Source organism: Oryctolagus cuniculus, chromosome 1 (genome assembly GCF_964237555.1).
Source record: "Oryctolagus cuniculus chromosome 1, mOryCun1.1, whole genome shotgun sequence".
Taxonomy (NCBI): Eukaryota; Metazoa; Chordata; class Mammalia; order Lagomorpha; family Leporidae; genus Oryctolagus; species Oryctolagus cuniculus.
Genome location: NC_091432.1, coordinates 12,906,362 through 12,927,798, shown reverse-complemented (window position 1 = coordinate 12,927,798; position 21,437 = coordinate 12,906,362). Strand labels below are relative to the sequence as shown.

Sequence of the window (21,437 nt, the reverse complement as noted above, 5' to 3'; positions counted from 1 at the left end):
CTATCCTCCCTCCCTTACGCTCACCCTTGCTCCTCCTTTTTTTTTTTTTAATTTTTGCAATGACACATTTTCAACTTACTTTATAATCACAAGCTTAATCTTCCAAAAGAATTCAACAAGTAGTAAGTCAAAAAACCACTGTTTCTCAGGCATATAGAAAAGGGCTATATGGGGGCCAGCGCTGTGGCATAGTGGGTGAAGCCGCCACCTGCAGTTCCAATACCCCTTAGGGGTGCCTGTTGAGTCTTGGCTGTTCGACCTCCAATCCAGCTCTCTGCTATGGCCTGAGAAAGCAGTAGAAGATGGCCCAAGTCCTTGGGCCCCTGCACCCACATGGGAGACATGGAAGAAGCTCCTGGCTCCTGTCTTTGGATCGGTGCAGCTCCGATTGGGGAGTGAACCATCATCTGGAAGACCTCTCTCTCTCTCTCTCTCTCTCTCTCTGCCTCTCCTCTCTCTGTGTAACTCTGACTTGCAAATAAATAATTAAATCTTTTAAAAAAAGTCAAATTTATTTGTCTCTTAAATGAGTACCTAAATATTAATTAAATAAAAAGAACAGGTTCTAGTGTCTACAGTTCAGTAGAGTGGACCATAATTTATTATAATTTACTATATGTTATAAAGAACTACGGGCCGGCGCCGTGGCTCAATAGGCTAATCCTCCACCTTGCGGCGCCGGCACACCGGGTTCTAGTCCCGGTTGGGGCGCCGGATTCTGTCCCGGTTGCCCCTCTTCCAGGCCAGCTCTCTGCTATGGCCAGGGAGTGCAGTGGAGGATGGCCCAGGTGCTTGGGCCCTGCACCCCATGGGAGACCAGGAAAAGCACCTGGCTCCTGGCTCCTGCCAGGATCAGCGCGGTGCGCCGGCTGCAGCGGCGGCCATTGGAGGGTGAACCAACGGCAAAGGAAGACCTTTCTCTCTCTGTCTCTCTCTCTCTCACTGTCCACTCTGCCTGTCAAAAAAAAAAAATAAAAAATAAAAAAAAATAAAGAACTAGAAAAGAAGGAGTTCATTGGTTCCTAACACAAATAATGATAAATTTTTAAGGATATGGAAATGCTAATTATCCTGACTTGATCATTACATGTCATGTGTATGTATTCAATAATCAGACTGTACACTACAAATATATGCAATTATTATGTCAATTAAAAACTTTAACAATTACTAGAAAAATGTCAAACTAGCCAAAAAATAAATCCAGATCAATGAATATAAAGATTAAGTATTACTGTAGCATTTTCTTAGTATTTTGCACTAACTAAATACTTTCATAGTCTCAAGCTTCTATAAAAATGTGCCAATTCAGCAGAAGTAAAGTCACTATCATACCCTCCAAAAAGTTTATAATTTACGGATGATACTTCCTCTTAAAAAGTTTTGCTAAACAGCAATCACAAAGGTTTTCTCCCTTATCGTCTTTGAGAGGAAATACCTGATAGTGTCTGGTATTTCAACTCACTCTAGGATAAATCCTGCCCTTTTGAAGATTAAAATGCAGCATCTCTGACAAGACATCCCCCTGCAAAGTGTGTGCTGTGTTTAGAAATCCACAAAGACAAGCTCCAAAAACACTGGTTTTCTTTCTTCAGCAGGTAGATTTCTATTACTGCAGAGGTTGAATTAAATCAACTGAACAAGACGACCAAGATTTTAAGCCACCATTATTAGAAAACCTTTTCCTCAGAAACACATTTAATTCCACACGCATGAACCATGTGCCTGTGACAGCCTGAGACGTGAAGAGGCCAGGCTCCTCTGAGCCCTCAGCCCCACTAGTTCCAGATCTTGGCCTCCTTCCTGTCCTGTCTGCCCAGGACCCACCTTTAGCATGGATCCTGCAAATTCAGTTTATCTGGAATTTCTTCCACCCTTGATAGGCGACCTCCTTGGCCTGCCTTCAGTAAGAATCCTGTTGAGGAAGCCTGCACTGTGGCACAGCAGGTTAAGCCTCTGCCTACAATGCCAGCATCCCATATGAGTCCCAGCTGCTCCACTTCCAATCCAGCTCCCTGATAGTGTGCCTGGGAAAGCAGAGGAAGATGGCTCAAGGTCTTAGGCCCTGAACCCATGTGGGAAACATGGAAGAAGCTCCTGGCTCCTGGCTTCTGCCTGGCTCAGCAGCGCCATTACAACCATTTTGGGAGTGAAGCCGCAGATGGAAGATTTCTGTCTCTCTCTCTCTCACTCTCTCTCCTTCTATCTCTGACTTTCAAATAAATAAATATTTAGGGGGAAAAAAAAGAGAATTCTGTTGAGTCAGTAAAGCCAGAATACTCCTTACTCCTGATGTCTCCTCTTCGTAATTTTCCATCCACTGACAACCCCCCAACCCTCAGCCCTCACCAACTCTGCTTCCTGGCTACAAATCCCCAGCTGTCTGCATTATATTTGGAATTTACCCAATCCATCTCCCTATTGCCACAATCTTGACACCAATGGCAATAGTCCTGAATAAAATTTTCCATGCTGTTTGAACAAATGTCAGAATAATTTTTTAACAGAAACCGGGAGTGTGAGAAGGAAGGATATAAAAATAAATAGTGAGATGCCCTGACCTCATGGGTTTAATGCCACAAAATTGGATGGGGTTAGAAGGAGTGAACTCTTCTACTTACACTGGGATTGAACTCAGAAAGGCATTACACAGGAAGTTGTATCCAAATTGTCATTAATGGGGAGCAGTTTAGTCTTTAAAGACAACAGTGAGGAAGAAATGAAGGTACCAGAAGTGGCACCAAGAACTGGGGCACTGGAGAAGGGTGGAAATGGGACAAGAGGCAGGCTAGAGAGGGACAGAAAGTTTCAGAGGAGTTTCAAGGGTAAGGGCCTGGGGAACAATGTTATTTACCCTTCAGGAAAGTCTTTGGCCACTTCTTGAAGCTCAGGTTAAAGACGGGCAAGACTAAAGACAGGGACACAAATGGCAGCACAAGGTAGAAATGAAGAGACCTGAACTCAGTACAGCATGGAAGACACGTGGATGCAGATAAAAGAATCTGCAGGCTCTGGTGACCGAATGGTGGGATGTAGAAAGTGAGAAAGAAACAGGGTAATTGCTTAATGTCTATCAGGGGTCATGCACGGGCAGATAATGATGACCACTCACCAAGGAGGGAAATGCAGGAGAAGCGTATGTTTCGGGGCAAAATCGCATGTTCTGTTTTGGACAATATACGCTGTGAGTTCCATTATGCCATTGCCTCCCCAAAATGTATATGTCAAAGTTCCAACCCCCAGTAGCTCAGAATGTGACTTTAATTGTAGATAGTCTTCACAAAGATAATCAAGTTAAAATGTGAGCATTAGGGTAAGCCCTGATCCAATATAACTGACGTCCTTACAAAAATGGGAACACTGGGTGCAGACATGCACATAAAGGAAGATGATGTGCAGAGATACAAGGAGAAGAAAGTCGAAGAGACAGGCCTAGCAACTTGAGATCTGACTTGCTTAACACCTTACATTTGCCAGAAAAAGCCACATCGTTCTACCAAGCTGCACCAGATTTACCTAGCAAAACAGTATAGGAGATGACACTTACTCAGAGCTCATCATGTGCAGAACATCCAAAAAACAAGGGTGCATCAACAAAGTTCATGCAAAAATGGAATTAAAAGATAATGCATATTCTCCTCGAATTTTTGAAGCCCCCCGTAGCAATTCACTAAATTATCTCAAGAATCATGTGAGCTAATCCAAATGTCACAGAGGAGGAAACTGCATGAAGCACTTAAACAGCTAGTCCAGGGTCATACAACTCAGACTGGGTATGGACTGCGCCAAGCTCACACGACCGAAAGAGAAACTGAACCATAGTCGGGCACAGAAGCCTCCATGTTGAATCTCTAAGGTCTATACCACACTGTACCCTGCACCCTTTGTGAGACAAAAGCTAACCTCGCCTGTGAAACATAGAAAAGCAAAAGGAACAGGGCTTGATGAACCCAAGGAGTACAGCAGAAAGGCCTGGGTTAGCAGAACTAGGAAAAGTTCAAAGAAAAGGACATTAAGCGATATGTAAGAGGCAGGACCAGTTTAATTTCTGGAATCTATGTGACTTTATCAAGCTGGTAGATCTATACACACACTCACACACTTCTAGAGTGCTATACTAACTCGTTTCCAGAAATCCACCTTCTCTATCTCATGGCAAACCCAGTTTTTAGCAATTTCATGTAAACCAAAGATACAAACATTAGAAAAGGTTTAACTACAAAATAACCATGAAGCTGTCCAGTGGGGCCAGGGGTCTTGAGCCCCTCAGTTATAAGTAAAATGTCCTTCACAAGCAGGCTGCCAGCTGTGGCTGGAATGTCTGTCTCTAGACAGGCCTGCATCTCCCCCACTACAGCTTCTTGTGCTAAATGTGTGACCTTGCAGTTTAAATCACACCTTCAAGGTGGCTGTAATCTTTCATCCAGAACTAACAGAGGAGGGGGCTGAGCTCCTTAGGAGATGGGCTGTCTCCAAGAGACCCCCGCTATCTCCTTGAGCCCCAAGCCAATCAACATACTGTATGTAAAACCCCCATCCAAAGGGCACCCCACATAGGATGATCCAGTGGAAAAAACAATAATGTCTTAAAACCCTGGGCACTTTCTGAAAACCAGTGTCCCACTCTGCCTGGGCTCCTCTCGGACCAGACACTTTTCTGTCAAATAAAAGTTTCTGCCTCTTTGCAAATTGTTTCCTCACTTTTTATTTCTATACTAACCTGAAGAAAAGAACCCATGAAACTCACTCTGCAACCACACTCCCCTCGCGACCAGTAACAAATCAGAATACATAGAATAAGTTTTGGAGTATAACCTCAAAATGGGAAAATATTTTCTAAGCAAGAAATTGTAAAAGCCTATTCTCCCTCCCCCCAAAAAATAAAAGGATAATGAATTTGACTATTTTAAAATGTTTAATTTCTGCATAGCACCAAATTTTACAAATATAATCAAAAGGAAAATGGCAAGTATGGAAAATATACTTGCAAAATAAGTCCTAAATCTAAATCTACAAAAGACAATAAGAAAACATTAACAATATAATAGAAAATTGGACAAAGGAGGTGAATTGAGTTGGAGGGAGAAAGAATGAGAGGGAAGAGTAAGCTTTTAAGTACATAAAAAACACTCAACTTTACAATAAAAGACAAAAATTAAAACACTTTTACTTCTCAAACCAAGACTCAAAAGCCCACTAATCCTTTTTATTTGGGAGAGACACTTCATGATGGCAAAAGCATAATTTGGTACAAGCTCCCTGGAATTAAAAGTAGCAATGTGTATAGAAACAACATATTGTATATATTATGCCCAGCAATTCATTTTATTTTTTAATGAACATAAAATCACTGAACACATTTATAGAGTTCAGTGTGATGATTCCATATATGTGTACAATGTGGAATGAATCAACTCCGGGTAATCAACATTTCCACCCCCTTAACCCTTAATCATTTCTTTGTTTTAGGAAACTTTAAACTCTTCCAGATTTTTATAAATAATAAATTGATATAAAATAAAATGAAAAAGTGAAACAATAATAATAAAATAAATTGCGTATGGGGACCCTGTAGAACAGTATAACTTGTGCCAGCATCCAAGTTCCCTCTATCACCACCACCACCCCACCCGCCCCTGCTGCTGCCTCACTTCAGCGGCCATTATTCTACTTTCTACTTCTACAAAATCAATTTTCATAGCTTTCCTGCCTGAGCAAGAAAGAACAAGCTGTATTTGTCTTTCTGGGCCTGGGACATTCACTTACACCCTCCGGTTACTACATACTGCCTCAAATGACAGATTCCACTGTTTCTATGTTGGATAACATGCCATTGCATACACATAGCACATCTTTCCACCATTCATGTGCTGATGGACAGACAGCTCAGCTGATTACACGCCTTGGCTACTGTGACTAGTGCTGCAGCAATTCCTTTTCTAAGGCAAAAAGCCAACATTTCGGTCGCCTGGGTTGGTCGCCTGTTCAGTCCCTGAGCAGAGCTATAACGCTGGGCGATGACTCGGCCTCTCTAGACTTCCACGGGGTCCTCTGTAAGATGGGACGGACAGTACTAGAGTGACCACCACGGGGTGGGGCCGGACAGTGACCTCGCGAGGCCACACAGTGCCTCTTCCAGAGCTTGTATCCCTCCACATTCTGCATTAATCAGGAAGTCAGTCAATAAGGAAATCCACTACAGCACTGTCAGCCCGGAGACGACTGAACTGTGCATCATCCACAGAGCTGTAGTCCGTCCCAAGGCTGGCGGCGAAGGGACGAGCGAGGCTTTACGAACGAAAACGAGATTTTTCAGGCTGTCGCTGGGGTGCGGGGCTCGGAAGGACCGGGCAGCCGTACCCGTGATGCGCTGCTTTGTGGATAAGAAGCACGAAGTGGCTTAGAAACGACTCGGAACTGTATTTTTAGACTGCCGACTGCACGACACGTTTGCGTGTCGCAGAAGCAACTTCAAGCATGGAAAGACGGGCGACACCACCGCAACGCGCGACGAAGCTTTGAACTCTTCACCCCGTCCTTGAAGTTAAGTTTTCAAAAAGTTCCGAGGCCAGTGGAGTTGGAGTCGCTCAACAAAGCAAAAGCGGGCCTTTGGGGGTGCCCCTTCCTCGCAGTGCAGACAGGAGACCGCTCTAGCGGAGTACAGACGGGCGACCCCAGGCGCGGGGCGGCGGGCTGGCCCGGCAGCGCGCACTGCGCAGGCGCAGCGGCGCTCCCGCCCGGAGGCGCCTCCCGGATCCCCTCAGAGCCGCCGCGCCCCCTCAGAGCCGCCGCGTCCCGGCAGCCTGGGAGACGGAGCGGGCGCCGCCACGGGGCCTGTCACCCTCCACAGGCGCGGTCGAGGTGGCGGCTTCCTGAAGTCAAACCCAAGATCTGCCGCAAAACAGCCGGACCAAAAGGAAACGAACGACAGCATGGTTCCACTGGGGCTCGAACCCAGGACCTTCTGCGTGTAAAGCAGACGTGATAACCGCTACACTATGGAACCACGTGGTAGAAAAGTGCTGCAGAGCTTAGTAACTGGAGATGTTTGAATGATGGGCGCTGTGTTAGGGATTTGCTGTCGGGACCGGAAGAGACAAGGAATTTTAAAAGAATCTCGTACCTAGCGGCATTGCTTCCAGGAGGAAAAGCGGAGTTCTGACTGGGAAAAGACAGCAACAACGAGAACCCGGAAAAGGGCAGGCCGCCCCGTGGTTCCACTGGGGCTCGAACCCAGGACCTTCTGCGTGTAAAGCAGACGTGATAACCGCTACACTATGGAACCGCACATCAGCGCGTTGCGCTACAGCTTATTCATTGCGTGCAGCTTCTTTAACAAGGCGACAGAGGACACCCAGGCTCGCGACCGGGGCGCGTGCGCGTAGAGAGCAACCCTCAGAAGGGGGTCGGGTCTCCTGACGCAGCCCGCCTGCGCGCCTCCGCCCGGGGCCGAGTCCGAGGGAGCGAGCGCGGGCTTCCGAGTCCACGCCCCTCCTGCGCTGATGTTCGCTGCTGGGAAGCCCTCGGCGCACCTGGCTCTGTGGCGCAATGGATAGCGCATTGGACTTCTAGACAGACGGAGGCATTCAAAGGTTGTGGGTTCGAGTCCCACCAGAGTCGCTTTTAGTTTGATTACTGTTTAAAATAAAATACCTGTCCTGGATGGAGGAGAACGTTGCCGTGTAGAGTATCCAGCCTGACTCACCCGTTCTGAGAAGCACGGAAATGAATCCCTGTCCTTATGGTGTCGCGTCGCTCCAAGGTGTTGGGAATTCCGCTGCACGAGCCTTGTCTCACCCGTTTTCTTGCTTCTGACGACGAGGTGAAGAAATCAGCGAGAAAGAATAAAAGTCACTTTTTCTCCGTATTATTTCTCTTACCTCAGAAATAAAAATAATTTTTTATTACTGAAACTTGGGCCGATATTGCCCGAGTTGCCAAAAAATAAACTGGTGCTTACCCGACTACCAGAATGGCCGAGTGGTTAAGGCGTTGGACTTAAGATCCAATGGATTTATATCCGCGTGGGTTCGAACCCCACTTCTGGTAGATGCTGGCTGTTTTTTCCAGCAGGAACCTCGTTTCCAAATTCTTCAATCTATCTTTTGCAGTAGTAGGCGTTCAAGTAATAGCAGCCAACACAGCCCGAGTGAAAAATGACAATGACATTTCAACCTGAAAGTTGGTGTCTTTGCCAGACGTGGGAAATGTGGAGACAGCTTCGGAATCTGCAGTTTGAAAAGTAGAAAGAAAATGAGTGCAACAGCACTACTTGGGGGTGGGGGCTGGGACAGAGAGGTGCACTGTGCTACAGTCAGTCAACACTTATTTTCTGAGATCCTGCTATGTATCTGGTAGTGTTCTGGAGGCTAGGGTTGTTAGGATGCAGATATCTATATTTATAAAAAGTAAAGAAAATGACACCAACAAGGTCACTGCCCAACGACACATGGCAAGAAGAAGAGATGAGTTACACATAAGCAGACAAGATCAGTAGGAGAATATCCAGTGATGCTAAATGCTATAAAGAAAATAAAACAAGGGCACCATAGAACTTTCCCAGGACAGATTTACTTCATTTGATTATGAAATCGCTTCACCCGAACAGGAACGTGCTTCCTCGCCCTCTCCACCAAAGGGAACCTCCAAGGATCCATTCTGCCTCTCCTCCACCAAAAGCCTTCCCTGACCATGGCTGTCCCTCAACCATTCATCCATCCATTCATTCAAGGACGGTTTTTGAGAGTTTGTTTTGCAGCTCTCAAGGCGTTGAGGAAATAAGAGAGTCCCCGTCCTCACAGCAGAAACGTCCTGGAAGGAAAACCCCGCTGAACCGATGGTGGGGCGGCCGTGGTGGACGTGACGCAGGTACCAGCTGTGAGTCCCCAGTCCCTAACCCTGTCTCGAGAGAACCAAGCAAGGATCCATCTCTGCACCAAACCCCGAGCTCTGCCAGCCAGAATTCCCCAAAGCAAAGGGGGCTGGAAAGTGGGAAGAGGGGAGCATTGTAAGATGGGGGTGGAGGCGGAGAAGGAGTGCTCTAGAGGATTTTATGAATGAGTGCTTCATGAACGGTATATGAATGAAACACAGACAGCTCCAGTTACCGCTTCGAGTTAAGCAGGCCTTCGTCACACTATAAACACTTGCTTATATGCGGTTTGAGACGTCTGGTCTCCGTGTTTGGTGCCTGTCAATCTGATCTACCCCCGGAGAATGGGAAACAGATCTCCACGCTCACTCTTAAAAGCTGCACTGCGTAGCCACTGCGTCCCTGGCATGGATGTAAGAGGTGGAGCTACAGAGCCTGAAGAGCCGCAGGCCAAAGGCTCCTAACTGCTCCTGACACTGGCAGCTCCCTCCCAGGGGTTTGGTTTTAGTTTTCTTCGTGGAATCGAGGCTTACCAGGGGATGCTTAGGGACCTATGTCTTCCTTTGGGAAAATGATCCAATACATTCGGGATTTTTTCAGCACCAACAACCACCCCCCAAAACAACAGGGCAAGGAGGGCATTCCCCTCTCCCCCACTCCCGACTCAGAAGGAACTTTGAGCTTGTCACCTTCTCTGACGATCTTTAGAAAACACAGCATCCAGCAGCGTTGGTCGACAGAACCACACATGCGATTCCAGAAGCGTCAATTAACTGAATGGATGACATTTTGTTCACTTATTTTATTACTAGAGTACTACACGCTTGTTTTTGAAAACCCACACAAAGGAGACGAGGGGAATTCTTGTCATACCTCATCATCAAGGGTAGCAATCCTGGTCCATTGTTTCCTATCCTACAGATCCTTCTACATGTACGCAAGCCACAGATATATAACTAAATAATTAAAAACGCATGCATGTATTCCAATTAAAGGAGAGGGGATTCACATAAACACACACTAATTTCTTCACAAATATTATAGGACACATATTGTTTGGCACTTTGGGTCCTTTTCACTTGACACAACATAGATCGTCGCTCCATGATTATTTTTTAATCTTTGCCTATTGCTCTCCCGATGCATTCTGCCTGCCAAAGTACAAACCTGGCAGTTCCCTCGCACAGTGGAGTCACTCCTAGGACTCTCCTAGGACTCCTAGGAGAGATGAGACGAGTGCAAGACTCCACCTCTCACCTCACTCACTTTCAAGGCCTCTTATCAATACCCCAAAGAATGACAGGACAACGAAGTGATAAAGCAGCAAAATGAATTCCAAAATCGGCTCATTAAGTACATCCAGGACACAGCTATGCCAAGTCCAATGCCAAGGTCATAGGGCTCTGAAGATAAAATCCAGCCTGTTCCAGATCTTTCGATGGGAGCTTCTGGGACGTGGTCAGACTCCCTAACAAAGTAAGAAATGTCACTTCCCATTCGCGGTTCCCTCTGTCAGGTTCTCTCCGGCACCGGTCGCCATCACCCATTGGGAGGCTCGGCCGACTCTCAGCAGCGGGGCTCTGCACCCTCTCGAGCCTGCTTAGCTGTAGGCGGTGTGCACTCAACAAATGCCCATCGACTCGTGATGGGAAACCTCATCATTCATCACTCAGCCCACAGGACGCTTCAGGCTCCACGCGCCACGAATGCCCTAGACCCGGGACCTTCCTCTTAGGAACTTAGGTCAAACAAGCAGTTGTGCTTTCTGGTCTTTGTGGTCTATCTGTGAAAGGAGAAAGGGAGAATTAAAGATTCGGTTTCACCACGTGCAGGCTCCACCTCGCTTTTGCAGGTTCACCTGTCAGAGAAACAGCCAAAAGACTCTGGGATTTTGATCCAATAAAGACGGAGGCCACTTGGCTATTTTACTGTGGATAGCCTATGGTCAAAGTTTTCCTTAAGAGCCCGGATAGCTCAGTCGGTAGAGCATCAGACTTTTAATCTGAGGGTCCAGGGTTCAAGTCCCTGTTCGGGCGTGTTATTTTAAACTAAAACAAATTTGTTGAAGGAGTGGGTTTGACCAACTGGAAGGAGAATTGGTGGGGGTTTTGCCGAAAGCAAAATGTGTGGGAAGGTGGCACCTCAGGCTTTCTTTTCCAACCTTCATAGTCATACATTATTTTATCCTCAGATGAGTTTTTTCCTAACACTAACATGTATTCTTTAATATTCAAAACACCAGCAAACACGTAGCCAAGAAAACTATACCTGCGTTCAAGAATATTCTCGGCAGTTCTGCACTAAACAATGTCTTCAGGCAGTTTTAGTAAACTCTCCATGAGGAAACTGAGGTTCTAAGAAATAATTCAGAGGAAGACACGTGGTTCAGGCCAATCCAAACGCGCTGGCGACCCTGCCTTGCGAGTCTTGCTGTAAGACAAGCATGTTTGAAGACTGACTTCACGTTTGTCCCAGATGAGAAATTTGCAGCCACAGTGAGTTGACGGTGACCTTCCACCCATGAAGTGGACCTGTTAGCCACCACAACAGGCAACCTTTTGCCACGTGTTGCCACCTCCATAATATGAACACAACACAGAGCATTCTATGATTTCCAGTGTCTCTAATAGGCCTAACCTCTGCATTCTTACAATACCATGTTGATTCTTTTGTTAGAGACACGGATTAGTGCTGTTTCTGTGTGTGCCACAGGTACAAATGTGCAAAGCAACTGGGAGTAAGTAGGTTTCAGTGGCAATAAAAGTCTTGCCGAAACCCGGGATTGAACCAGGGACCTTTAGATCTTCAGTCTAACGCTCTCCCAACTGAGCTATTTCGGCAAACGCAAGTACCTACCCCACCCTGTTAAAGGGAAATTGAAAAAGAAAAATTCAATTTTCCTTTGTTCTTCCCATTTAATTCCTAATATTACCATTCCAGCAGTTTATTTTTAGCACTGAGGATTCCAAAGCAATAAGAAAATTAATTTGTGTCCTATGACGAAACTTTCCCATTCTGCTTTGTCTCAGACAACCTTTTTTTTTTTTTTTTTTTTTTTTGGTCTTCCTAATGTTTTCTCTCTCTGTTCCCAGGGCCATAAAAAGAATAAGAGCCCCTTAACCAAGAACCTACTGTGTGCCTAGCACTTGATCAGCTCGGCAGCACCCAAGTCCCATCCCTTGCCTGCCCTAGGGTGGATAAAACTTTTCAATGAACCAATCCACCACCACCCTCCAAGCATCCAGAACTGAACCAAAACTACCCAGAGGCTCCCACCGGAGGCCAAAGGTGGTGGTCGAGACAGACTCAATGGATTTTGTCTGTCACTGTCACCAAAGGGTGAAAAAGATGAGCGGACAGGGGATGAACTGGAACAGGGCAGGAGGGAAGACTGGGGTGGGGTGGGGGGGGTCCCTCTTGGTCCTTCCCCGCCTACCAGGGCTCGGGGGTCCCTGCGCTGAGAGAGCGCTGGCTCCTTCAGGCCACGTTCCCAGGCTGTCAGAGAGGACGCCGGGGTCAGCTCAGCTAAGCCAGGGATGCACCTGGTCTCTTCCCCTCTTCCTGTTTCAGAGTGCACCAAAACCTTCTTGGCAGATAAGGAGCGTGGAGGGGTGGTGAAGCTGCAGGACCCATTCCTCAGGCACCTAGCAGGACACCCAAGGAAAGTCAGCGGGAGAAGCAGCGGATCCATAAAGGAGGGGCTACCAAACTCCCGGAGGGCACGTCCGCTTCCCATTGCACAATCAACCCAGGTCTGCGCAGAGAATGGAATGGCACTTTCCAAACGCCCATGTGTGCTTTCCCCTGTGGAGGACCCGGATTGGGAGCGGTTGGAGACCGCAACATACACACTCCAGGATTTTTATTAGTAAAACTAGTTCGCATGTTTTTGGTGTCTTTTTTTTTTTTTTTTTTCCCAAAGGATGAAAAAAAAGGAACGCGCCCGAACAGGGACTTGAACCCTGGACCCTCAGATTAAAAGTCTGATGCTCTACCGACTGAGCTATCCGGGCTCACAACGCTGAGCTCGCGTTAAAGACTGAAGACTGTGCGTGGTGCGTTTCCTAGCATTAAAGGACTATGCCGCAGAGTTCCTGGCTGTCTCCTGCGTGTTGCAGGCCAACCCCAGCGTTAAATTCCGCGGGGCCGAGGAGCAAGCGAAGCGGGGCGTGAGGAGGGAGGGAAGTGAGGTTGTTCCTTGGCAGCCAAATACAGTAAGGCCCGTTCCTTGTTGATTTGGAGATCCTTTAGCTCACGTGAACCGCCGGGTTCTGCAAGCCTGCGCGGAGTGGGGAGGAAGCGCCGACGTGGGAGTTTCTCTGCCCTAAACCAAAGCGCCCCGGGTCAGGGGCCAAAGTTCAGGGTTCACGGGCCTCCGCTTCTTCCGAAAGGACATCACTTCGCAGTTCCCCGTCCCCATCCCAAGTGGCCAGCTCAAAGACACGGGGGACGCGGTCTCGCTCCGAAGACAGGGCCTGCGCTCCGGCCAGAAGCGGCGGCCGACGCCGGCCCCGGCCCGCCCGGCTCTGCGCACGCGCAGCTGCCGCCCCGGCCGCCCGCCGCCAGCCCGCCGCCGTCTCACCTCAGCCCCACAACCTTGGCTTTTTTTTTTTTTTTTTTTTTTCTTCCTTTCGTAAAGGCGTAGGACGCTTTGAATGGTAATAGTCGTAAAAATTAGGAGCTTTAAAAACCATTCCCCTTTCGTGCTTTCAGTTGTGTGACTAAAACCAAAGACACGGTTTCAAAGGATCACACCATTTAGGCGAAAATCGTCGTATGTCTGTACTTCTAGTCCTCCGAACGTCAAATTATGGCTGAAAGACTGAAGCAACGTGCAGCCCTCTGTTGTGATGAGCCGCACGCTGAACTGCAGTCAGCCGGTGAGGAGGTTTCACGGTCAAGTCCACCTTGGGGATGGCTGCTGAAGAGCCCGTCGTCAGCCCTTCGAAACGCCCGGGGAAAGGTTTGTACTCCGAACAAGTGGAAGCCGCTGAACCCGCTGCCCTGCGTGGAACCCCATTCGCAATTTTAGCAGAGCGGATAGATGTGGAGGAACGCCTTTTGTCTTGCTTCAGCTGCAATGTTTCCCCCACTATTTTCATATCACAGATCCCGCCGCACCCTCTCAGTCCTGGGGGCCTTGGCATGTGCTGTCACATCCCTCAATTCCTTCCATCTCTTTTAATCCCAATCTTTGTAGAGGAAATACAATTTTTCCTCGACCCTTCTGAGTTCTTAGCTGACACTCCTGTGACAAAAAAAAAAAAAAAAAAAAAAAAGGAATCACAAGAGAAAAACACACAGAGGTGGATTAACGTGTGCATTGGGTGGATACATGGGACATGCCCAGGGAATGAGTACGTCTCAAAGAGGTGGTTCAGAATTCTGGTTTATATCACATCTTCAACAGAGAACAATACGTTTTTTGGACAAGTGACAAGACAAAGCAAAAGGACCTTGAGTCTCCAGGGGTAGCAAACTGTGGGAAAGTAAATATATGGGAAATCAATAGTAGATAAAGACTGGTCAAGTTTGTTATATCGATTCCTGTGCTGCCGTCTCCGAGCCGATAAGGATCTAGTGTCATCGTTGGTCGTCAGCCTTTGTCCTTCCTGGTAGAGAAGGGAGAGGGATGCTTTTGTACGTCTGCCCTGTTTTTGGGTAAGTAGGGGGAGGGTAGAGAGCATTTTTTGTACCTGCTTCTTAACTGTCTTCAGCTCAAAATAACTCTGGTGCTAGAGCGGCACAGTCTCTTACTCCTCACACCTCTGAGAAGGCAGTGTACATTCCCTCTTCTCTGCGTGGCTCCCTGGGGCCAACACCATTTCTCCTCTTTCCCATCTCACCTGATGTCACCCTGGCCCCAGGATGTATTTACTGTTGGCCCGGCGCATATACAGGCTGCAAACAGTGGAGACTCACTTAGTCAATGCTTTAACAGAGGAATGTGCAAGAACTTCGGTAACAGAGGAAAAAGGCAGGCAGAGTAACACCGTGAGCAAGGGTGCACAGGCCTGCCAGAAGCCAGCTTCCATGGAGGACACCCGGCCTGATTCTCTGAGCTTCTTGCTTGTATTCCAAATACTGCTCACAGGGATTTCCCCCTTCCTCCTCCAGCTGGAAATTGGGCAGGGTTTGATCTTTCAGGGCAAAGACCCACCCTTTCTTAGGAGGTGAGTCCTACCGTTATAGTCCCAGGGGTGTTGGCCTTTGCTCAAAGCAGTAGTAACATTCTCAGTTGTGCCTTACCTGCATGTAAGTACCTTTGTGAAGCCTGTCCTCATTGCTTCTTGGCCTTGTAGTTAAGATCAAGAGTAAAACATGCTGTCAGGGTTTCCCAGAGAAACAGAACCAAAGTTCAACTCTACATGTAGCCCTTAAACTGGCAGGACTATTGGTATTTTTTGAAATCTCAAATTTCCCAATAGAGACAGTTATCAACAGCTTTGTATCCTATATTGCAATCACATAAGAAATGTACGAACTAAGTGAAGATGAACTTTCCAGAAACTTACCGGATTCTATACCAACTAGAAACCTCTGCCCATGATAAGACTACCTGGGTTTTTTAAAAATCTCTAATCTAGTTTAACAGTGCTGCTTTTATTTTTCTCTGCTGGCTTGCATCATAGCAGCCTTTGAAGACTGCTTGTTCATCCTGGCTGTGTACTACATACCAGGTTATGAAAAAAGTACATCTTAGTTCAATTTTTGACAGAGTTGTTTCTACAATATTAAAACAATATGATTTATGTAGCTGGGCAGGATTTAGAGATTATCAGTCTATGCAAGACTGAAATTCAAATGCAAATGCAATCTTGCTTAGGGGAACATTGTAAAGTAACAATTCTTGGTATTACATGCCTCATATGATCCATTTCAATCCATAGAGAATCAGATCTTTTTGTGTGTCATTCTATTCCAAGAGACAAATTTGAACAGGCGAAATATCTTGAAAATGCACCAAGCCTGAGAAGTCTCAAACGAAACTTGAATTTTCCATACATACTCCTATCAAATGAAGTTATTTCCTCTATACCACTTCCCTTGCAAGCTGATCTATTTTCTTTCATTTGACCTAGATGGGCTACAAGACCTGGAGAAGGGTTGGACAGCTTTTGATTTCTCTCCGGAGACGGCGATCTTTGTGTCCTCCTGGCTCTGGAAAGGGGCCTGCTCCAGCTTTGAGAGGAGCTTCTTCTGCTTGGAGATCTGCGTTGATGTGGAGGCCTCCTCCTAAGATAATCATCTCAAAGGCAATAACCCCAAGAAGGAGGAGAGCCACGATTTTCACTCCTTTTCTCACCATTCCACAGTTCCACTCTTCCATGGCAGCCCCACAGCATTCTTCCACCTAGCTCTCAACCCGTCGTGGATTTTCAAATTCAACAAAAGTGAAGCCAAAAGCGTTCCTCGCATCCTACACACTTCAGAGTGATCCGTGATAGCCAAAGGCTGCTTCCAATTCAGTCTAGTTGCCATTGTTTCCGAGATTACCTACATAAACCTTGCAGTCCAAAGGATAAGAGTCATGATACATTTCCATTAGAAATGCAAGGGTCAACTCCACATGCTCCCATGAATCATCCTGTTCTCTCTGGCCTGGCTACCACAGGTATTCCCTCACACCTGGTGTTCACGAAATGGCCTGTTAAGCATATTTAAGGAGTACCTGCACAGTAGCATTTTGACTGGTGTTTGATGAAACAACTATGGACCCCACACTCCCCAGATTCACAGATAAATTAACCATCGTATGTACAGACATAATGCAAGGTTTGGACACCCCAATATATAACACCACCACTGTGATCTCCTTTCTTTTGATCATCATTGGATCGTCAACAGTGCCTTACCAGACTACATCTTTCCATTCAGGAGCTGAACACTAAGCGGAATGCAGGCCCTTGTCAGCTGGCACTTGATCCAGATAAATAGGAAGGGGAAAAGGCATCAGGAGGTGATAGACTGTAGGTCTATGTTTTGCCTTTTGCGACACTGCATGTTCTTAGAATGTGAGAACTGGATCTCATTCCTCTCTCCTCATGGTCCAGCTGGGTACCTAAAAGAAGGCCCCCAGACCTGTGCTGTTCATTGAATTACCTAGAGAAGCATGGTTCACGGCCTTTTTTTTTCCTAAATGTAAAAATAGGGTGCTCTTATTAACAGGAGGAAAACTCCTCAACTTATCATAAAAATGAATTAAATCTTACAGAAGAACATGCAGAGAAATGCATTGAAGATTTGTTGCCAGATATTGTGAGGCATTATCCTGACAATGTTTCTGATATAGACCATTAACATAATAAACTATGGCTTTAATTTCATAGAAAAAAATGCTTCATCGCAGAAACAGATTTACTTGATTTCAGCTTTATGTTCTGGAGATATATTTTCAAGATGCAAAAGAAAAACAAGATTCACCCTTAAAGAAGTCGGGTAATGATATAACCCGTTATTCATCCTCCTTATACTCTTACAGTTAAAACATTTGGAAATGTTTGAAGTCTAGAAATGCTGACCAGTTATTCAATCTGACATTAATATCCTCTGAACTCCCCTTTGAGAATAACATCAGCATCTTCAGTCCATGGTTCTATCATGATGGAGCAGTTCTGTTTCTTTCTCCTCCTCGGTGGTTCGTCCTCGGAGCGGCTGTCTATGCTGGGGCTACTGCTGCTGGAGAAGCTGGGAGCCACCTCTGAGTCACAGGAGGAGGAAGAGTTTGTCGCGGGGACTACAGATGCTGAGCTGTAGTGGGCACTGCTGTCCTCTGAGGAAGAAGCAGGTGCTTCCTTGCCGTCTGCTGGAGAATCATGGGCTGACTGTCCCTGCTCTTGCTCCTGGACGTGGTCACTCTCACACCCTTTTCACTGGGTCTTTCCTTCTACATTAGTTTCTCCAACGCTTTGTTGTAATACTGCTTTCTTTTAAAACTTTCTTTAGTTCTGCAGTTCTTGAAGGGCGGTGTAGGGATTTTCCCTTTTCCTGTGCATTGCTAAGTCCAATGTCCAAATTCCAAACATTTCTGACATCTTACACAGTGTTTATTTGTTTTAGCTTGTCTTCGGGCTCTAAATAGCTCATCATCTTAACAAGGGGTGTGTGTATGTGTGTGTGTGTTCTGATCCAACCTGGAACCTCTGGATTCCTCAGTCCTCCACCCCTCCCAAACTAGCACCACCAACTCTGGAGGCCTGGGGACTGGTGGGAAGGCTGATTGCTGGGCTGCTTCCCTGTGCTTTCTGCCATGGACTTGTCCATTGGTGCTGGGAACAAATTAGGGGCTGGGTGCTAATTTGTAACCTGTGAGATGCTGAGGATCAGAGCGCTGAGTATCTCCGCTGGGCTCCATCAAGTTCAAAGAGATACGTTGTGCAGTAGTGGCTTACAGGGCCCACGTTGTGCCATATCACAGCGCAGTTCCAGTCCTGGCTACTCCATTTCCCATCTAGCGTCCTGCTAATGCACCTGGAAAATCAGCAGAAGGTAGCCGAAGTACTTGAGCCCCTGCCACCTATGTGGAATACCAGCATAGAATTCCTGGCTTCCAGCTTCAGCCTGGCAGGGACATGGCTATCGCTGCCAGTAGGGGAGTGAGCCAGAAGATGCGAGATCTCTCTCCTTGCTCTCTGTCGCACTTCCTTTCAAATAGATAAATAAATGTTTAAAATAAAACTAGGGACTTGTGATTTGCCAAATAAAAATACAGGGCACCTAGTTAAATCCAGAGTTTCATAGAAACAATTAAGTGTGCTTTGCTCCATGCATACAAAGTATTTGGGACATACTTGTCTAAAAAGTAGTTTTTTCCTCTGAAATTCAAATTTAATTTGGCACCCTGTAATTTGATTGGACAACCCTAGTTGGGGCTTGTGGCCCCCAACTCCAAAACCAAGAGCTATCCTAGGGTCCCTCTTATCGCTAAACCAGCTGGATAAAACCGGGGCGCCAGATGCTTCCAAGAGGAGGCTGGGGCTGTGGCCTTCCCGCTCAGCGGGGACAGACCCCTCTGCGAACAGACCCCTGTGAGCCCACCACTCTGACCCTTGGACACCAGTTCCAGGCTCTGAAGCTGCCTGGGACGGAGAAGGCAGGAAGGAGCTGCACTGGAGGACTCAGACGCAAAATTAAGATTGAGACAGTGACTTCGAACTCAGGCAAATCCCTTCCTTCTTGGTTTCAAGGTTTCTCCTTCTCAGGAAGTAAGCAGAAGGAGTATTTTTGGAAGCAAGGAGGATGTCCATCAGGGGGCAACCTAGAGTTCCAGGTAACCTCAGTTTTATTGTGTTACACTGATGACAGCTGTCTAAAACCATTGCCGAAACCCGGGATCGAACCAGGGACCTTTAGATCTTCAGTCTAACGCTCTCCCAACTGAGCTATTTCGGCTGCTCATAGTATCACCTTTTTTTTTTCTCCTCCACATAATTATAAGGAACTAGTTTGTTCCACGGTAAAAGACAAGTTCATTTGAAGGTAAGCATTTTACAAATATTAAAGGTAATAATGCAAGGTCCTGATGTATAAGCTAGACATAACACCCACTTTTCTTAGATTTTTTTTCCTTATTGCTAGCAATTTGCCTTTCTCATTTAAAAAGGTCAGGGATGTTTCTCATGGTGGTTTTACATGCCTATTTCATGTTTTTAATCCATGCACAGCATTGGATTGTATGGATATAACACAATCCATGTAATCAAACTCCTAAGGACATACATTTTCATTTTTTTCTTCTAAATTTTATTATTCAAGACAGTAGTGAAATTAATATTTTTTGTGTGTTTATTTGTTTTCTTATGTGAAGGAAGATTTTGCAAGGTCAAAAGATATGATTTTTTTTTTTTTTTTTTTTTTTTTGCAGATATATCAGGGACTCCAGAAGTGCATAGAAGTGGGAAGAAGGCCATGGGTAAAGGCTTCAAGGTAGACTTTGAATGCTACCTTTACATGAGGTATGCATAGAGTCACTGTATTTGTTTAAAGCGTTGATTTGCTAAACCTGGTATTAAAGATGTACCTCAATCTGTATAGTTATATCTTGGAGAATTTTTTTCATATATACATATATATATATGTAGTCAAAAATTGGGATTGTCTCAGGCCTCTCTCAAACTCTAAGGAGCAAGTTGTGGTTTAATAATATCCCTAGTATGCTGATGTGTTCCACCTCTGCATTTTGCATTTCTCGCATTCATTTACTTAAAAGCTAAAGTGCTTCAAATGAGCTCCATAAGGCTGTTGCATAGAATAATGCAATGCTTCATCTTTACTTGAGTCATAAGTTGGGAGATAACATAGGCTTGTTGTAACTTGAGAAGATGACCTTAGTGTGAATTCATATACAATAGACCTTAAATGAAGGTGATTCCAGATTGACCTTCTCAAGAGAGAGTAAGGAGAGGGTGCTTCTAAAATTGAAAGTATTAGGTTGTCACACCTAAGCTAGCTTCAAGGTTTTTCAGAGTCCAGAGCTTATCATTCATTGAGTTTCAACTTCAGTTTTTCTTTCCCTAGTTGGTTGTAGTAGGAAAAATCCTGAAATGGCCCCAAAGACACCCTCCAGCCCCCCAAATGCCCTGTATAATCCCTGGGTCTGTCAATGTGATGGATCTCACTTCTGTGATTAGGTTATATTTCACAGCACAGCTGACTAAAACATGTGGTTATCTAGGTGGGCCTGACCTAAACAAAAGATTCTCTCCAAAGGTTGCAGAAGTCAGAGATTCTAAACACAAGAATGCAATGCTCCTTTGCTGGCTTGAAGATGGGCAAAGAATGTGGGGAACCTTGAGGGGCTGACAGTGCCTCCCAGCTAACAGCTCACAAGGAAATTGGTGCTCAGTTCTGCAGCTACAAGCAACTGAATAGTACCATCAACAATGAGCTTGGAAACAGATTTTCCCCTCGCGCCCTCGCGCCTCCTGCTGAGAACTCAACCCCACACTGTGACTTCCATTTTGATACCCTGAGCACAGAAGCCAGCCACCTCTTGTGAGACATACCACCTACAGAACTGTGCGCTAATTACTTAAATCTAATGGCTTTAAGCCGTTAAGTTTAGAGTAATCAATTATGCCATGGAAAATACTACAGTAGTGCAGGCTTTCCCTAGGTTTGGTGTATTGATGACAAAGTAGATTTAAATCCCCATCTCACTTTCCTGTCATCTTGGGCGAGTGAGTTCCTTCTTATTTGTATTAGGTGTGTAATTGCGCTAGATCTAGTCCTTACTCAAATTAGAAGTTCTGTAGATAGGATCCGGGTATTATACAGTCTTTAAGTTGACCACGTGATTTGAGTGTGTGGTTTGTTTCAGCCCCCCCAAGCCGTTGCTCCTTCACATATGTAACAGTTAAGTACAGGATCCATGTTAAAAATTGCTCTCTTGATCTCCCCACAAGCACTTCAAAGCTTGTCTAAAAATGAACCTGTCTTTCCTTCCAAATGTGTGTATGTCACCACCACCTTGTAAGTTTCCTAAGTCAGAAAAATAGGAATTGCTGCCTCTCTCTGCTCCCCATCCAAAATGATACCCAAGTGCTGCTCATTCTACTTCAAGTAT

At 45.9% G+C, this 21,437-nt stretch overlaps 2 long non-coding RNA genes, 8 other non-coding genes and 2 pseudogenes across 10 annotated transcripts; 4 read left to right on the top strand and 8 right to left on the bottom strand.

Annotated features, from left to right (window-relative positions):
• Positions 1–6,933: 6,933 nt before the first annotated feature.
• TRNAV-UAC (transfer RNA valine (anticodon UAC)) lies at positions 6,934–7,006 on the bottom strand. Its single transcript has one exon. It is a non-coding gene; the product is annotated as a tRNA-Val (tRNA).
• A 206-nt stretch (positions 7,007–7,212) lies between these two features.
• Positions 7,213–7,285, bottom strand: TRNAV-UAC (transfer RNA valine (anticodon UAC)). The gene has a single exon. It is a non-coding gene; the product is annotated as a tRNA-Val (tRNA).
• A 249-nt stretch (positions 7,286–7,534) lies between these two features.
• Positions 7,535–7,620, top strand: TRNAR-UCU (transfer RNA arginine (anticodon UCU)). Its single transcript is given in 2 exon segments — positions 7,535–7,571; positions 7,585–7,620. It is a non-coding gene; the product is annotated as a tRNA-Arg (tRNA).
• A 346-nt stretch (positions 7,621–7,966) lies between these two features.
• On the top strand, positions 7,967–8,049 carry TRNAL-UAA (transfer RNA leucine (anticodon UAA)). Its single transcript has one exon. It is a non-coding gene; the product is annotated as a tRNA-Leu (tRNA).
• A 1,610-nt stretch (positions 8,050–9,659) lies between these two features.
• On the bottom strand, positions 9,660–13,394 carry LOC127492997 (uncharacterized). Its single transcript, XR_007922875.2, has 2 exons — positions 12,309–13,394; positions 9,660–10,655 (listed from the first exon to the last, which is right to left on the bottom strand). It is a non-coding gene; the product is annotated as an uncharacterized lncRNA (long non-coding RNA).
• Positions 10,836–10,908, top strand: TRNAK-UUU (transfer RNA lysine (anticodon UUU)). Its single transcript has one exon. It is a non-coding gene; the product is annotated as a tRNA-Lys (tRNA).
• TRNAF-GAA (transfer RNA phenylalanine (anticodon GAA)) lies at positions 11,640–11,712 on the bottom strand. Its single transcript has one exon. It is a non-coding gene; the product is annotated as a tRNA-Phe (tRNA).
• Positions 12,813–12,885, bottom strand: TRNAK-UUU (transfer RNA lysine (anticodon UUU)). Its single transcript has one exon. It is a non-coding gene; the product is annotated as a tRNA-Lys (tRNA).
• A 2,537-nt stretch (positions 13,395–15,931) lies between the features above and the next one.
• Positions 15,932–16,560, bottom strand: LOC100354925 (serine/arginine-rich splicing factor 3 pseudogene; annotated as a pseudogene).
• An 852-nt stretch (positions 16,561–17,412) lies between these two features.
• LOC127487840 (zinc finger CCHC domain-containing protein 10 pseudogene) lies at positions 17,413–18,136 on the bottom strand (annotated as a pseudogene).
• A 1,055-nt stretch (positions 18,137–19,191) lies between these two features.
• TRNAF-GAA (transfer RNA phenylalanine (anticodon GAA)) lies at positions 19,192–19,264 on the bottom strand. The gene has a single exon. It is a non-coding gene; the product is annotated as a tRNA-Phe (tRNA).
• Positions 19,265–19,277: 13 nt separating this feature from the next.
• LOC138848886 (uncharacterized) lies at positions 19,278–19,900 on the top strand. The gene is made up of 2 exons (XR_011387020.1): positions 19,278–19,351; positions 19,737–19,900. It is a non-coding gene; the product is annotated as an uncharacterized lncRNA (long non-coding RNA).
• Positions 19,901–21,437: the final 1,537 nt, after the last annotated feature.